This window comes from Ranitomeya imitator, chromosome 9, assembly GCF_032444005.1.
Source record: "Ranitomeya imitator isolate aRanImi1 chromosome 9, aRanImi1.pri, whole genome shotgun sequence".
In the NCBI taxonomy this organism is placed as follows: domain Eukaryota; kingdom Metazoa; phylum Chordata; class Amphibia; order Anura; family Dendrobatidae; genus Ranitomeya; species Ranitomeya imitator.
In genome coordinates this window covers 41,570,371-41,582,559 of record NC_091290.1, presented here as the reverse complement: position 1 = coordinate 41,582,559, position 12,189 = coordinate 41,570,371, and the positions used below count along the sequence as shown (strand labels likewise).

The following is a 12,189-nucleotide window of genomic DNA, read 5'->3' as shown; positions in this document are numbered from 1 at the left end:
ATCTTCTGTCATGCTGGAGAAGCTGGATTTGGAGGAACAGGGTTGAGCAGCTAAGAGGGGCATTGGGAGCTGTGGGCCAAAGCTTTCTCTTATCGTATTGATCTTCTGTTTAAAGAAAGAGGCAAAGTCTTCAGCAGAAATGAGAGGGGAGGGGGTGCAGGGGGACGGAGTAGAGAATTGAAAGTGTTGAAAAGCTGTTTAGGGTTGTGAGACAGGGAGGATATGACGGGTGAGAAATAAGTTTGTTTTGCGGCAGTGAGCGTGGACTTGAAGCTGGCGAGGGACTGCTTGTATGTGATGAAGTGCTCGGCAGAGTGGGATCTCTTCCATCTCCTCTCATCGACCCTGGAAGCCTGTCTCAGTTCTTTGGTCAGACTGGTCAGCCAGGGATGCCTGTTGATTGTACGAGTTTTGCTATGCATGAGGGGGGTGGCCGAATCGAGTGTTGCTGTTATTATGGTGTTATAAAAAGTGTCAGCAGCATCTGTGTCATGAAGGGAAGCTATGTCTGTAAGAGGGAGAAGGGACTCAGAGTGAATGTAAATTGAGATGTTTGAGATTTCTGCGAGAGCGAGTGGGTTTGTGGAGTGGGAGTTGCGCACGAGGAGAGGGAAGAGAATGTCAGTAGGCTGTGGTCAGACTGGGGAAGGGGTGAGTTAGTGAGATTAGTAAGGGAGCAGAGGTGAGTGAAGATGAAGTCCAGCGTGTGGCCATCTTTGTGAGTGGCCGCAGAAGACCATTAAGTGAGGCAGAAGGAGGCAGTTAGCAATAAAAGTTTAGAGGTAGCTGAGGTGGAAATGTCAATGGGGATATTGAAGTCACTCATGATGATAGTGGGGATGTCAGCGAGAGGAAATGCAGTAGCCAGGTGGGGAAGTGGTCGAGAAAGGTGGAGATGGCTAGTTCTGGGGGGCGGTAGATGACAGCCAGCTGGAGGTTGGAGGGGGAATAGATGCAGACAGAGTGCACCTCAAACGAGGGAAGAGTAGCAGAGGGTGGTAGTGGAATTGGAGTAAAGGAGCAGGTATCGAACAGCAGCAAGCCAACTCCAACACGTTTGGTACTGGGGCGAGGGGTGTGAGAGAGGTGGAATCCGCCATAGGAAAGTGCAGCTGGAGAGGCCGAGTCAGAGGGGGTGAGCCAGGTTTCAATGATGCCAAGGAAGGAGAGTTTGTTGGTGATGAAGAGGTCATGGATAAATGGCAGTTTGTTGCAGATGGGGCGTGCGTTCCATAGTGCTCCAGGTAAGGGGAGTGGGGGCTGGATAAATGGATATGAGGTTATCATGGTTGGGAAAACATGTAGAGGATCGTGGTAGGGGGTTAGAAATGAGTGTGGGGATGTGTTGAGGAGGGCCAGGATTTGGGGATACTTCACCAGCGATAAGAAGTAGCAGACAGCGATAGAAGGTGGGAGCAGGATAGGACATGATGCGGCCTTGTGTGTCTGGAGAAAGAGGATTGTATGTGGAGGAACAGCAGGGAGGAGGAGGTGAGATGGCTGGGGAGGATGGAGGGTGAAATTACTAGTTCCTTCCTTACTAAGTGGGGGGATTACAGGAGGTAGGGAGAAATAGAGTAGTATAGGTGTGAAAGAGAAAAGGAACCAAAACATGGTAGTGGTTTGATATTCCGTTACCTTACAGTCAAATTTCAGTCTAATTCAAAGTATAGGAATTAGAAATCTGTAATTTGAAAGATACATGGATCAGACTAAAGTCTTGATCAGACTCCTGGGTCTGAATATATCCCCAGCTAAGGGCAATTGTGTGAATGAGGAGATGGGTGGGTATGGCAAGACCCAGATGTAGAGAGTTAAGCAAAGGTCATAAAGAGAGGGATGGGTTGGACTGACCACTCAAAGAGATGCCAGGATAGCATAATGAGAGACAGGAAGCAGGTCATGGAAACAAGATGATGGGTAAGAAAGCATGCCAGAAAAAGATTATATATGCTGCACATAGACACTCAGGTGCCAGGGAAAGCATAGAAAATCAATGCAATATACAGAGACATTTAGGATCCAGGGAGAGTTGGGGAAAGTCAGTGCATACCAGAAAAAGATTGTATGCGCTGCACATAGACACATAGTTAGATAAAATAAATTCATCATGTGCAATTTTTTGAAAAGTCGCAAAACTTGTGGCAAATGTACTCCAGTCCTCCTGAAGCGATTGTATGTGCACCAGCAAATATTTAGGTTTTTTTTTTTAATCCATTTTGAAAGTGATGAGACTTTTTACTCTAAAAAGTCACAAAATAGTTAGGAAGAAAAAAAAAAACTTTCATGAACTGCCTGCACTATTTTGATGAATTGGCACAATAAAGCTCGGTGAATACTACTAGATAAAAAGGAAAGGGACTTAAAAAGCGTAAATGATGACAGGCCCTTAACCCCTTTGTTTCTGCAGAACTAAATTTAACTTGCCATAGGGACATATGGTGACCTCAGGAAGGGGTCCTGGTGTTGCAGCAAATATTCTGTGAAATAGACCCTAATGGGAGCGGCTTATTCATTTCCCATCATGTACTGTCCAGTTTCAGGTCTACACACTTGTCTCAGCTTTGTTTCCTTTTCTCTTTAAAAACAGAATTACATTCCAGCGAGTGAAGGAAGTAAAACCATTTTTTCCTATTCTCTGCTGCAGTGTCATCCTATCTTTATCCAAAAATATAGACATCGAAAAAAAAAATATCACAGAAAGAATTCAATCAAAGACATAGGCCCCAATAAATACATCAAAGTGATTAAAACCCTTTTGTGTTGGGTCTCGATGAATTGCAGCCATAGTTCTTTCATTACAGATGACAAGGGACCTGTGCAGCAGTACTGACATTAGAAAGTTGAAAACACTATTGTAAAGCTAGGGTCACATTGCGTTAGTGCAATCCGTTTAGCGCTAGCGGATTGCGCTAACGCAATGTTTTTTATGGGGCTGCGGTCGGGGTCGCGGTAACGTCCCCGCTCTCGCAGATCCCCGATCTGCGAGAGCGGGGAACGGACCGCGGGCGCGCCTCGGACGCTGCAAGCAGCGTCCGCGGCGCGCCAGGAATCACCGGCGCGTCGCTAGCGCGTGCCGAACATGGCACGCGCTAGTGAAGCGCGTTCCCATTAGCGTGAATGGGCGCGTTAACGGCCGCGTTGCACGGCGTTAATTTCGCCGTGCAACGCTGTCCGTTTAACGCGGTCCCATAACGCAATGGGAACCCAGCCTAACATGAATACGTTTCCCACAAAGTCCTACAGGCGGATATCTACGCATAGCAAATGTGCTACACAAATTTCACCAATGTGATAGATGTCCTTGCTTTTTTCTGATATTTTGTAAATATCAGCAGTTAATCCTTTAACCCCTTAGTGACAGAGCCAATTTGGTACTTAATGACCAGGCCAATTTTTGCAATTCTGACCACTGTCACTTTATGAGGTTATAACTCTGGAACGCTTCAACGGATCCCGCTGATTCTGAGATTGTTTTTTCGTGACATATTGTACTTCATGTTAGTGGTAACATTTCTTCGATATTACTTGCGATTATTTATGAAAAAAATGGAAATATGGCGAAAATTTTTAAAATTTTTCAATTTTCAAACTTTGTATTTTTATGCCCTTAAATCAGAGAGATATGTCACGAAAAATAGTTAATAAATAACATTTCCCACATGTCTACTTTACATCAGCACAATTTTGGAAACAAAATTTTTTTTTGTTAGGGAGTTATAAGGGTTAAAAGTTGACCAGCAATTTCTCATTTTTACAACACCATTTTTTTTTAGGGACCACATCACATTTGAAGTCATTTTGAGGGGTCTATATGATAGAAAATAACGAAGTGTGACACCATTCTAAAAACTACACCCCTCAAGGTTCTCAAAACCACATTCAAGAAGTTTATTAACCCTTTACGTGCTTCACAGGAACTGAAACAATGTGGAAGGAAAAAATGAACATTTAACTTTTTTTTGCAAACATCTTAATTCAGAACCATTTTTTTTATTTTCACAAGTGTAAAAACAGAAATGTAACCATAAATTTTGTTATGCAATTTCTCCTGAATACGCCAATACCCCATATGTGGGGGTAAACCACTGTTAGGGCGCACCGCAGAACTTAGAAGTGAAGGAGCGCCGTTTGACTTTTTCAATGCAGAATTGGCTGGAATTGAGATCGGACGCCATGTCACGTTTAGAGATCCCCTGATGTGCCTAAACAGTGGAAACCCCCCACAAGTGACACCATTTTGGAAACTAGACCCCTTAAGGAACTTATCTAGATGTGTGGTGAGCACTTTGAACCCCCAAGTGCTTCACAGAAGTTTATAACGTAGAGCCGTGAAAATAAAAAATCGCTTTTGTTTACACAAAAATGATCTTTTCGCCCACAAATTCTTATTTTCACAAGGGTAACAGGAGAAATTAGACCACAAAAGTTGTTGTGCGATTTCTCCTGAATACGTCGATACCCCATATGTGAGGGTAAACCACTGTTTGGGCGCACCGCAGAGCTTGGAAGTGAAGGAGCGCCGTTTTACTTTTTCAATGTTGAATTGGCTGGAATTGAGATTGGACGCCATGTCGCGTTTGGAGAGCCCCTGATGTGCCTAAACAGTGGAAACCCCCCACAAGTGACACCATTTTGGAAACTAGACCCCCCATGGAACTTATCTAGATGTGTGGTGAGAACTTTGAATGCCCAAGTGCTTCACAGAAGTTTAGAATGCAGAGTCGTGAAAATAAAAAATATTTTTTTTTTCCACAAAAAAGATATTGTAGCCCCCAAGTTTTTATTTTCACAAGGGTAACAGGAGAAATTGGACTGCAATAGTTGTTGTCCAATTTATCCCGAGTACGCTGATGCACCATATGTGGGGGTAAACCACTGTTTGGGCGCACGGCAGAGCTCGGAAGGGAAGGAGCGCCTTTTTGGAATGCAGACTTTGATAGAATGGTCTGTGGGCATTATGTTGCGATTGCAGAGCCCCTGATGTACCTAAACTGTAGTAACCCCCCACAAGTGACCCCATTTTGGAAACTAGACCCCCCCAAGGAACTTATCTAGATGTGTGGTGAGAACTTTGAATGCCCAAGTGCTTCACAGAAGTTTAGAATGCAGAGTCGTGAAAATAAAAAATATATTTTTTTTTTTTCACAAAAAAGATTTTGTAGCCCCCAAGTTTTTATTTTCACAAGGGTAACAAGAGAAATTGGACCCCAGAAGTTGTTGTCCAATTTATCCAGAGTACGCTGATGCCCCATATGTGGGGGTAACCCACTGTTTGGGCGCACGGCAGAGCTCAGAAGGGAGGGAGCACCATTTGACTTTTTGAGCGCAAAATTGGCTGTCGTGTTTGGAGACCCCCTGATGTACCTAAACAGTGGAAACCCCCCAATTCTAGCTCCAACCCTAACCCCAACACACCCCTAACCCTAATCCCAACCTGATCCATAATCCTAATCACTAACCCTAACCATAATCACAACCCTTACCCCAAAACAACCCTAATGTCAACCCTAACCATAACCCTAATCAAAACCCTAAATCCAACACACCCCTAATCCTAATCTCAACCCTAACCTCAAACCTAACCCTAATCCCAATACACCCCTAATCACAACCCTAACCTTAACCCTAATCCCAAACCTAACCCTAATCCCAAGCGTAACCCTAATGCTAACCCTAATACCAACCCTAATCCAAACCCTAACCCTAATCCCAGCTCTAACCCTAACTTTAGCCCCAACCCTAGCCCTAACTTTAGCCCCAACCCTAGCCCTAGGGCTACTTTCACACTTGCGTCGTTTGGCATTCCGTCGCAATCCGTCGTTTTGGACAAGAAACGGATCCTGCAAATGTGCCCGCAGGATGCGTTTTTTGCCCATAGACTTGTATTGCCGACGGATCGTAACGGATGGCCACACGTCGCGTCCGTCGTGCACTGGATCAGTTGTGTTTTGGCGGAGCGTCGGCACAAAAAAAGTTCAATGAAACGTTTTTTTTGTACGTCGCATCCGCCATTTCTGACCGCGCATGCGTGGCCGTAACTCCGCCCCCTCCTCCCCAGGACATAGATTGGGCAGCGGATGCGTTGAAAAACTACAGCTGCTGCCCACGTTGTGCACAATTTTCACAACGTGCGTCGGTATGTCGGGCCGACGCATTGCGACGGCCCCGTACCGACGTAAGTGTGAAAGAAGCCTAACCCTAAATTTAGCCACAACCCTAACCCTAAATTTAGCCCCAACCCTAGCCCTAACCCTACCCCTAACCCTAATTTTAGCTCCAACTGCTGTTCTCCTGCCGGCCGGCAGATGGAGACAGATGGCGGGCGCACTGGGCATGCGTCCGCCATGTTCTTCTGCCGGCGGCCAGGAGGAGCAGCAAGAGGATCCAGGGACCTAGGTGAGTATGCTAGGGTCCCCGAATCCCCCTATTTCTCTGTCCTCTGATGTGCGATCACATCAGAGGACAGAGAATTACACTTTACTTTTTTTTTTTTTTTTTTTGCGGTCGCCGGTAAACAGTTAATTACCGGCGATCGCAAAACAGGGGTCGGTAATACCGACCCCGATCATGCTCTTTGGGGTCTCGGCTACCCCCGGCAGCCGAGACCCCAAAGATTCTCCCGGTGCCGGCCGGCGGGCGCACTGCGCATGCGCCCGCCATTTTGAAGATGGCGGCGCCCACCGGGAGACACGAGGAGCATCGGGGGAGCTAGGTGAGTATTGGGGGGCCACCTGGGACCCCTTTTCTCTGTCCTCCGATGTGCGATCACATCGGAGGACAGAGAAATTAAAAAGAGATCGCTTTTTTTTTTTTTTTTTTTTTGCGATCGCCGGTAAACGGTTAATTACCGGCGATCGCAAATGCGGGGTGGGTTAAAAACCCCCCGAATCATGTTCTCTGGGGTCTCGGCTACCCTCGGCAGCCGAGACCCCGGAGAAAATCGGCCTCTGGGGGGCGCTATGGACTTTTTCCACAGCGCCGTTAATTAACGGCGCTGTGGTTTAAGTACCCTTAGCGGCCGCCGTTAAAAGGCGTATCGGCGGTCGCTAAGGGGTTAAAGGGTGTATCTGGGACATTACAAAAAAATTGTACCTAATAACTAACAAGCAGGTAATTACAACTTATCTGCCTGTTGTGCCCGATGCCGTTCTTCCCCGGCACAGAGGTGTCACAGACCGCTCCTGCCGGGGATTCGGAAGCCTCTGGTGACATCACATCCACAGAGCGGAGGCTTCTTTACCGCTCCGCTCTATCGACGAGGCGGGACTTCAAAGGTCATTCTGATAGCCTGATCCCCTCTGCCTACCTGGGGCATCCGGCTGTCAATCAGAATGACCTTGGAAGCCCTGCCCTGTCTTGTCAGAGCCAGCTGAATCCCCGGCAGGAGCGGTATGTGACCACTATGCTCGCCACTGTCTTCCTGTTTGCCCCTCTGACTCCTCGTTTCTCTACTGACCCCTCGATACACAGGAGTGCCCTCTCCACCAAGAGCGCCTCTATTTTCTATGAAAGAGCTACCAGAAGTGACTTATCTTGCCGAACACAAAGGGATCGGCAGTGTGAAATAGAACATGCTGGACCCTTATCGGAAAGTCAGTCAATGGGGTCATTGATTCAGGCTGTGTACTGGCAGCATTGTATGGGCACAGATCTGATATTTGCTAAGACATCACATAAATATGGTGGCGTTTGGCTAATAGGTGTAAAATGGTAAAGAATTGTGTTCATATATTCCTTGTTTTTGAGCACATCTGAAAAAGACAAATGCCTCAATTACGGATGCCATACAGTGTCCACAATGACTTCGCCAGCTTCATTAAAGTGAATAGTTCTGTTGGAGTTTGTCGGAATACAGTTTTTTTTTTTTTTTTAATTACAACAGAAACCCCAAGATAATAAAGGAAAGCCACCTATGCCAAGCATGGTATCCATCCACAGACAGCTGTTTTGGGGGTTTTGCCCCTCCTCAGTGTGGAGTAGGAAACTGGCTATCAGGAGCAGTGCCTAGTAGAAAGTTTATAAAGGCACGGATGATTGACCTCGGGGAGACCAAAACATCCAACACCGCGGAGACACCATCACGTGTTTCTCAACGCATTGATCCAGAACACTGCTCCCAAATATGCAAATGCAAGTAGAGGAGCTGCGGAGACACCATCACAGCTGTCTGTGGATGGATACCATGCTTGGCATAGGTGGTTTTCCTTTATTGGATGTTTTCCTTTATTGGATGCTGCCCTTCCCGTGGTTGTTCCTTCCTGGGGAAAGACCTGGCTATTCACTGCCTGCGTTGAGAAACACGTGATGGTGTCTCCGCAGCTCTTCTACTTGCATTTGCATATTTGGGGGCAGTGTTCTGGATCACTGCGTTGAGAAACACGTGATGGTGTCTCCACAGTGTTTTGGTCTCCACGAGGTCAATCATCCGTGCCTTTATAGACTAATCTGGTGACCCGGCACAGAGCAGACTCTCCTTACATCCACCTGTCCAATTTGTGGTTGTTTCAAAGTGGTTCTCAGTAGAAAACTGGTTTTTGGTTGGAGGAAGGGGTGTTCTGTATATAGTAAGACTGCAGCCTATCATGGTGGACACAGTCGCTGAATAATTTGTTCTTCGAGGGGTGGTGCTTTCGAGAGGGTGGTCTTCTAGAAACTTTTCACAACGTATACCGTATGTATACATGTATTACTGTATGCCTATATTTTTTCCAGTAGACATGCCACAATTGTGTAACATTGGGACATCCCTTTAACAAAAAAATAATCCCCTTGTAAAGGAACCATAATCTATCAGAGCTAAGAACGGCTTCACAGAGTCTCTCTTCCGGAAGGCCCAACACATCCACAGAAAGATAAGGCCATACCTTACATAGTGGGAAGTACTGATGGCGTCCTCAGCAGAGGTCCTAGCGGCAGGAGACCCGGAGGAGATCACTTTAAACAACTGATTAAAAAGTTTCTCCCATCAGGAAACCATTTTGACAATATAAAGTCTAAAAGATTAAACTTTATCGCTAATGATCTTTTACAGAGAGGAGTAAAATAATGGTTAATAATAAGATATGGTAGGTTGCGTTAAAGGGAAGCTGTCACCAGGTTCGGCCGATATAAGACAAGACCGCTTCCTTTCAGTCCTGATATACAGCATTCTATCTATCTTCCCCCAACCAGATAAAGAGCTTTTACTATACTCACATGCGGGGCGGTCTGGTCCGATGGGTGTCGATGTTTTGTCCAGCGCCTCCCATCTTTCAATGCCGTCCTCCTTCCTTTGTGTGGATGACGCGTCCCTACATCATCCACCCAGTGTCCCCGGCATCGCGCTCCTGCGCAGGCGTGCTTCACAGCCCTGATGAAGATCCCAGCCCATGCGCAATGCTGTACTTTTCACTGCCTTCGACAAGGCAGAGAAGTCCGCCTGCGCAGGAGCGCGATGACTGGGGACACTGTGTGGATGTCGTAGGGACACGTTATCCGCAAGGAGGACGCATCACAAGAAGATGGGAGGCGTCGGACCAAGAACATCGCCACCCATCGGACCAGACCCCCCTGCAGGTGAGCATAATAAGAGGTCTTTTTCTTGCAGGTCGGTTTGGGGGCAGATATACAGCATTATAGAATACCATATATGAGAGCTGAAAGGGTGGTGCCCGTATATCATATCAGCCAAACCTGGTGAACTGGAAAATTACCTCTTGTGTAAATCAGGTTTTTGTGTAGCACGTGCTTTAAAAAAATGACAACGATTTTTCTTTTAGATCATGAACTTTATTTAAATATCAAAATTGCACATTTTTCACACTGGCCGTTGTGGCTTTGTTTTAGACCCATACTTCCTGTCCTTTCAGAAAGACTTTTCAGCAGTCTCCTAATTATCAAAGGTGGGTACGGTAAACTCCTCTACACACAGCTGATAACACAGGATCCACCAATCACTATCTTCAATGTCACAGCTGACCCTGCTTCTCCCTCCCTTCATAATGACCTTTGCACACGCTCACTAGACTCTTCAATACAAAAGATAAGGGTCAGCATCTGTCTGTCGCTGCTAATGTGCATGTGTTATTTTCTGAAAAGGCAAGAAGTAGGAGTGTAGAATAGCCCCAGTGACTAGTGTGAAGATTGTAAAATTTCTCACTTCTTTTTTAAATATATATTGTGTTATGGGATAAAAAGTTATAAAAGTTTTTTTTTAAATAGATAAAACCCAGATTTAAACAATAGGTCATTTTCTGATGACCCGTTCTCTTTCACATGTAAAGCGCCGTGGAGTAAATGGCGTTATAATAATAAATGGGGGCTGTGCCTTTTGTCATTAATAGGGGCAGACATTTCCAGCTTCGGTCATTTTGCATGTTATGTCCCCCCCATTTCACATTCCTGGAATAAGCTTGTCGATGCAGTCAAGCAAGAGGAAAACAATACTGAGATCGTGGCCATTTGTAAACCATGCTAGAAAAGGTCTGAATATAGACTTTACTGAGTCTTGGTGTTCCAGGAAGTTATTTTTATTTATTTTTACTCACTTATATAGCACCATTAATTCCACAGATCTTTACAGACATCATCATCATCACTCTCCCCATCGGGGCTCACAATCTACATTCCCTATCAGTACGTCTTTGGAATGTGGGAGGAAACCGGAGAACCCGGAGGAAACCCACGGGAACACGGGGAGAACATACAGACTCCTTGCAGATGTTGTCCAAGGTGGGATTTGAACCCAGGACCTCTGACATTTTGTTTTAATTAGGCCATACTAATCATCGCCTTGTATAAAATTCTAAAAAGTACAAATTAATAACGGTGAAGCTCCAGATTACACATGTATGTGGAGCCTTTTGTTCTGCGTCACAAACAATCCATGTAGCCTGGTGTGTGTGCGGCTTTATCCGTTACCGTCTGTTTTCTCTCTTGTCTTTGTTTAATCGTCAATAACAATATGGGATTTGGGAATTAAACTGTCTCTTTATCTTGTTTGCACGAGTTAAGATGTCTTATTTTTTTTTTATATTACGAACTTAATAAACTGGAAAAGTGAAATCAATTGTGAAATTGTCTGTTTTCTAGTTGGTATTTTTTTTTTAAATGCTTTGTAATTTGATGGTATGTGCACACATTGGCTTTTTCAGGAGGTTCCGTCCATAAACCACCTGAAAAAGCGCTCAATAAATATAAAAAAAAAAAAGCAATATGCCCAGCAGTGTAAAAACGACTTGCTGTGCATATTGTTGAGGCTTTAGATCATCTTTTAAACTTCTCACTTTTGTAAAGATGGCATGCAGTTAAAAGAAGTGATCGGTGCATTCGTTGGGCATCTGCTGCTCGCAAGAAGCTCACTAGTTCATACATAAAAGGCGGAACATAAATAAATGGTCATCCGAGTCTGCGCTTAAAAATTACAGAAAAGAAGGCCTCGCTTTATACACAGCTCATAAATATGGAGGATTACATGGCAGCAGGTTTACTAGTCCTGTAATGATAATCTCCTGTTGATAACCGTGATTATATCAAACCTACAGCAAGCAGCCCAGTAAGTGACACATCGCTGGAATCAGGGTCTCTGTCTTTACATCGTGCTGGTGACAGATTGCCTTCAAGTGGATTTTTCAAGCTGAAACATACACATCAAAAACAGTTACTTCTTGCTGATTTTGGTTTGTCAATTTATATTTGTCACTTTTTTTCTACTTAGCATTTTGTGGTTCTACTGGAGCTTTTATCAAGGCATAAAAATATTTCAAGAATGTTGCTTCTTTATCCACGCTCATAGAAAAAACATGTGGAAAAGAACAGCACAATGTACACTGATGTTTTCCAATTGATATCATTGGAAAACGTTAATCAAAGAATATTTGAAGCGGAATTCACTCAAAATCCATGTAAAAACCTCAGTGAGAACATAACCTTATATGCTGAGAGTAACACTTGTAAAAATCAGGTCCAACATGTTCTTCATGTAAAAAAAAAACTATATATGCAAGTGTCCTAAGCCCATATATTTAACATTATGTATGCCAGATGCCCTCCTCCTAAAGGGAATCTGTACGCAGGATTTTGTCGCTCAATCTGAGAGCAGCATAATGTGGAGGAAGAGACACTGATTCCAATGATGTGTCACTTACTCGGATGCTTAATGTAGTGGGCTAGTAAACCTGCTGCCAGGTAGCTCAACCATGACCCCAC

At 44.8% G+C, this 12,189-nt stretch overlaps 1 protein-coding gene across 3 annotated transcripts in view; it reads left to right on the top strand.

Moving 5' to 3' along the window:
• LOC138648856 (RNA-binding protein 4-like) overlaps positions 1-11,046 on the top strand; it is a 37,089-nt gene extending 26,043 nt beyond the window's left edge. For 2 of the 3 annotated variants that reach the window (XR_011315202.1, XR_011315200.1), the window contains one exon: positions 10,555-11,046. The gene's annotated coding sequence lies outside the window, so the exon portion shown is untranslated. The remainder of the gene's footprint in view (positions 1-10,554) is intronic. The other variant, XR_011315201.1, reaches the window with a different exon arrangement.
• The last annotated feature ends 1,143 nt before the right edge of the window (positions 11,047-12,189 follow it).